This window comes from Diadema setosum, chromosome 10, assembly GCF_964275005.1.
Source record: "Diadema setosum chromosome 10, eeDiaSeto1, whole genome shotgun sequence".
Classification (NCBI taxonomy): domain Eukaryota; kingdom Metazoa; phylum Echinodermata; class Echinoidea; order Diadematoida; family Diadematidae; genus Diadema; species Diadema setosum.
In genome coordinates, this window is record NC_092694.1 from 6,321,187 (window position 1) to 6,327,245 (window position 6,059).

Here is a 6,059-nt window from a genome sequence, read left to right on the forward strand (position 1 = left end):
ATGATGTCTCGTTATTGGGTTGTGGATTCGATTACATAGCAACTTGCCCTGCCATTTTTTTTTTTTTTTACCTGTACACGCATTTGCCGCCTTTCTACACGAATGGGAGGAGGAGTAAGAGAGTTTGCATAAAGCTGCAGCGGGATAACATTTTTATAGATTGAGGTAACAGAGATGCAATATTTACAGTGTCGCTATGGAAGGGGTGTCATTGAAATAGAAAACATAATTATGAAAGAAAATGCATGACATTACACCGAATTAGAACACACAAGTATCTCTTCAGTATATGTGACCCTGCATCACAAAACCAACAAAAAGTCGCCAGGTATAGATTTTTAGTTAAGAGTAGTTTCTGAAAGAACAGACTCTAAGCTTTAAAATGATGTATAGCTCAATTGAAATGGACTCTCCTAACCTATCTAAATATTGGAAAGAAAGCGCACACTCTGGAAAAGTGTGAACGGAGAAAAGAGGCTCAGAAGTACAGGGTCTATTTAAGCGTTTAATCCTTACCAAACCGCGCTAGCTGTGCGATGAATGGGACAACAACAGGATGTAAACCACTGGAGCAACAACAATGAAGAGATTATCACATTAGGCTGAAATTAAAAATGCTCTATTAACACATTCTGTCCATGATTAATGCTAACTTTCAAAGCATTATCATTATCCCTTCAAAAGTTATTAGACTTGAAAGTGAAGATTGTGCAAATGGTTTTTAAGAAATGAAAAGGGGCCTCTAAGACTGTAAGACATATCTGATCTCACTACTCTACAAAAAAGGGTCATACAAAAATTACTGAAAATGCCATTTTCCATTCATTTTATGATCCCAAACTTAAGAATAATGTAGAAGAAGGGTGGTTCTTTCAGAAAATATGAAAAACCCAATATTGACTTGGTTGACCCGACCATTTCACCTTTTTTGAGTCCTCACGTAAAATGAAGGGGTGCGACTCTTTGTTCGTTTTTGTGATGCACGGTCACATATATACAAATGTCATGGGCACTCTCATCTTTCTTCCGTTGTGCTGCTTAAATAGATGAACATGGTTCTTACACATCGTCTGAGAACTCACAGAAATGGATAAAGTAACTTGTGTGTGTGTGTGTGTGTGTGTGTGTGTGTGTGCGTGCGTGTGTGTGCGTGTGTGTGTGGATGGGTGTGTGCGTGTGTGTGTGTCATCGGCCAGGATATCTCTAGAGTGGTGTATAATGTATCTTCAAGCGATCCAAACAACGATAATCTGATTAAAACGTTTCGATCATCATCAGTGGCGTATCTGTTTATAAGGAAAACGGCGTCCGGGGCAAGCCCGGGGCAAACGTTCAACCCCAACCCCATCCCGGTAGGGATTTTAAACAAAGTCCACATAATATGCTTATCCAAGCCCTTAAAAGGGGTCTTTCGAAGGGTGATTTAAATGTATAATGAATTTTGATAAACTTTTGCGAGCGAGCGCAGCGAGCGAGCCGAAAATTTTTGTATTTCAGCTTACAAAACATGGAATTCTTGTCATATTTTGCTTATCAAATCTTAGAATTCTAATTAAGATATAGTGACGGCCTTATAGATAACGATTTATACCAAAAAACTGAGGACTTTAAAAAATACTAGTACTCTAGATTAGTACGCGCGAGTGAGCCGAAATTTGTTTACTTCCGCGTCATCATGACGTTTTGTTCTTATCTCTTTTTTTATTTGATAAATTTTGGCGAGCGAGCGCAGAGAGCGAGCCGAAAATTTTTGTATTTCAGCTTACAAAAATGGATTTTTTTTTTCATTTTTTGCTTATGAAATCTTACAATTCTAACTAAGATATAGTGACGACCTTATAGATAACGATTTATACCAACAAACTGAGGACTCGAAAAAATACTCTAAATTAGTACGAGCGAGTGAGCCGAAATTTGTATAGTTCCGCGTCATCATTACGTTTTTGTTCTTATCTTTTTTTTTATTTGTTTTTAATTTGCCCCCCCCCCCACCGTTGGCGTCCTCTTTTCATCCAATCGGCGATCGCTTCAGAACGAATGAAATTGCAGTCGCTGCTCCGTGAAACATTTTGTCTGCTAAATATAAAATGACATGTGTGAACACAATAGAGAGTGTCATTTTGTCCGCGTCATCATCACGTTTTGTTCTTATCTTCTTGTTTTTTTATGTATATATAAATTTTGGCGAGCGAGCGCAGGGAGGGAGCCGAAAATTTTTGTATATCAGCTTACAGAACATGGAATTCTTGTGTGAACGCAATAAACTTTGTCATTTTGTCCGCGTCATCATGTTTTGTTTTTATCTTCTTTTATTTGGTTTTCTGCCCCTCCCCCCCCACCATTCTCCCTCCTCCCCCCCCCCCACCCCCCCCCCTTTCCGGGCGATTTCTTCTTCTTCTTCTTCTTCTTCTTCTTCTTCTTCTTCTTCTTCTTTTCTTTTTTCTTTTTTTTCTTCTTCTTCGTTTTTTTCTCTTTTTTTTTGCGCCCCCAAGGAGTGGCGCCCTGGGCACGTGCCCCCCTTGCCCCCCCCCCCCTAGATACGCCACTGATCATCATTGGTGTTCTGACGGCTGATGGCTTTTCATGGCCATGCTTCAAAAACAGAGTATATTGTACAAAGCAATTTCCGTCACTACTTTGTCATGGTAACTGAATAGCCATAAATTGCTAAGAATACAAACCTTCCTCCTAACCACTGCGAAGGGCAAAACATTACATTCAAAGTTGTGTTTGTGTACATGAAATTCGCGTGAAAGTGTATGACATCCAAGAGCTCCCTCGTGCCGATATTTACATAGTTTACCAAGGTACATGTAGATATAATGAATCATATGGACTAGTCAAACACCATTCATTGATTTGACAGACATAGGATCTCGCGATGACAGACCATTATTTTGTAATGGTCCGTTGGGATGGGTTACTAACGAGCAGTAATGTACGAACGACAAAGACATGCGCACACAAATGCTCATACATTATCTATTGACCTGTCTCCTTTATTGGCGAGTCAATATCAATTGCGTTGACTGTATGCGTCCCGTTATCTAATGTCGCTTTAACCCTGTGTGCCGAATTTCATTTTTCCTGTTCATAGGCATGTGTGTTATGCTGTGGACAATTTACTCGTCGGCACGGAAAGGAATCATTCATGAACCTTTCACTTGTCTGCGTGAGTGTCCGTGTCTGAGAGTGCATGCTGTAGGGTAGCATAATTAATGATCTGATGCTTCAAATCAGAATATAAACAACGCATGAAAGTGTAATTATCTTCCTTTCGATTTCTACTCAATGCAGGGCATCCCTGGCGCACACATTTCTCCAGTTCAAGCCTTAAAAGATGTATTTCTCATTGTAGAGCAAAATTTGATGAAGACCGATGACCAATCAAAAAATACAGCCTGATGAAAAATATCACCTGCGGATGTCAGTCTATTGATACTGAAGATTATAATTCAAAAAGATCTTCCGTAAACGTTAGTGAGTGGTGGTGTGCGCACACCATGGTCGTGGAGAAATTATCGATGTTCTATTTCATTCGGCCACCTTATAATGTCTGAGGAGATCTAAGAATAAAGAACGAAAGAAAGTCTGTTACAAGGGGGGGGGGGGGGGAAGCTCCCCGGATTTTTACCAAGCATACAGTTAATGTAGTATGGTAATGGTCCACACTAGGCACTAAGCTTCATTTATCTGCGTTCGTCGCTTCCCACTCTAACAGCGCATTATGTAGTGCTGCTCTAAGTTAATAATTTGGATGTTCATTCGATGACCTCTCATGAACAGCGCAGGGAGAGTTAATCATATTAGTCATCTCTCGCTATCAATAACCTGTCATGCTATCAGTTTATCAAATCATGGACGTACAACACATAAGTATGGACTATTAAGGCAGGTCTTTATTTCATCCCATCGTCACCGTCGCCACCTGATTATGTTCATCTTGATAATGAATGCATTCAATGTTGGACAGTGATGATCGTGTAATCGTGCATCGTCACTGTCAAAAGAACCGATTCCCTCATTTCGGTCTTATTTGGCCGAGGTGCCTATTCAAACTCAACTGCCTTTGAATAAATACTAATGATGGGGAGCAGCAAACCTCAAAGTGACAAATTTTGTGTCACAAAATTGGTAGTTACTGAAGTGAACACTTGTGTATGGACACGCATTTAACGTTGCCTAATGGTAAGTCTTAGACATACATGTCGTCTTACTGTTTCTATCCATGATTACTCTGAAACAATTCTCAAAAAAGGGGAAAATCAAATAACAAATCACAATCAACCTTCCAAAATACCATTTTCTGGTAAAGTACGTGCATTTCGCAAATGAAATTGCCTGAGCAATAATCTTCCAACATACACTTCAACTGCACATGGTTTATGCATTTTCTTGATTTAATAGATTTATTATCTTCTGCACAATGTAGTTATTAGATTTCTCAAAGCGCAATCTTGTTTTTAGGCTGGCTGTAGGATTGACGGTGATGTTGAGATCAATACAGAATCGCCTACTTGAAATATTGTGACGCTTTTGACAAAAAAGTTGCATAGATTGATAAATGTCCATGTAATGTGCAGTAGGTCCGTGATCAAATCAAAGTGAAACCATGCGGCGTTTAATCGCCGTCGACAATGAAACCTAGTCTGATTAAAGAACAAAAAGGGAAAAAAAAAACGGAGCGAGCAACACTTCGCAAGATTTCAAATTCAAATTCAAGATTCAACAGTTTCTGACCAATGACTGATTACGTTCTCATGACCGATTTTTTTTTTTTTTTTTTTACATGACCTACAACACTTTCCAAGATTCAAAACGCATAGTCAAGATTCATCATTTTCTGAACAATAGCTGATTACATAATCAATGATAATGATGTAGATTCACGTTTTCGGAAGTTTTATAAACTGTGAGAAAATGGTAGCTGTGGTGTTCAAAAAGATCTGAAGATACTATTAAGCTTCTAAAATCGATAGGCCTATACTTGCGTGATATATTGATATGCATTGGTTTGTCAAAAATGAAATTTATTTTACAAAATGATCAAACGTGTTTAAACAAGCTCGATTAGGGGACTATGAACTATGAAAAAAACAGTAAACCAGTATAAAGACAAAAAAAAAATATCTGTTAATACTTAGGACGAGGAAATACGATGCACATTTTTAGATGTAGGGTGCCATTTGGAAATAATATCCCCCTTTTCAGGACCACCAACTCAAAATGTCATCAACAAGCAGATGACAAGGTATAAAAATAAGCTGCCGACGATGATAATTTAACGGAATAAATCTGTACGAACGTATTTGAATGCATTCGAGTAATTGATAGCATTTCTTACTTTAAGTCGCCAGGGTTCAGGTGTAAAACCCTCTCTGGACGCACGGCCTCCGGTAAGTCTGCCGGGAAGGTATAGCAGGAGCTCTCGATGTTCAGCACGGATGATGGGTTTTAATGATACTTCCAAGCACAATGTAGCCACGGTACACTCAGTCCGACGTTCATCAGCAACGTTACATTTTGTGAGGGTAATTTATATCCATCCGGAGACCGCGAGGAATTGCGCATGCCCAAAGCATCTGGTGATCTTCAGAATCTGTCATCGCTTTTTACCTCAGATGCAGATAACGTGCATTTTGTATGGGAAATGGTGGAAATAATGTAATTGCTATTAAAAATATATATATTCTACTCGCGGACCTTCACAAGACTTCTTCAGGAAAGGTTGCAAATTATGTGATCACTCTCTAATTACTTCTTCTAGACCTGTATACACACACACACACACACACACACACACACACACACACACACACACACACACACACATATATATATATATATATATATATATATATATATATATATATATATATATATATATATATGTTTGTGGGGTGTCAGTGGATATATAGGAGAGTGGTGCCTTTGGAAACTGAAGTATTGTGGTGATTTTATACATGTTTGTAAACGCGTGCCAAATATGCCACCAATTTATATGTTCGATTCAATTCAATTAAACTTTATTTTCATTTCCATTAAATAAAATGCATTAG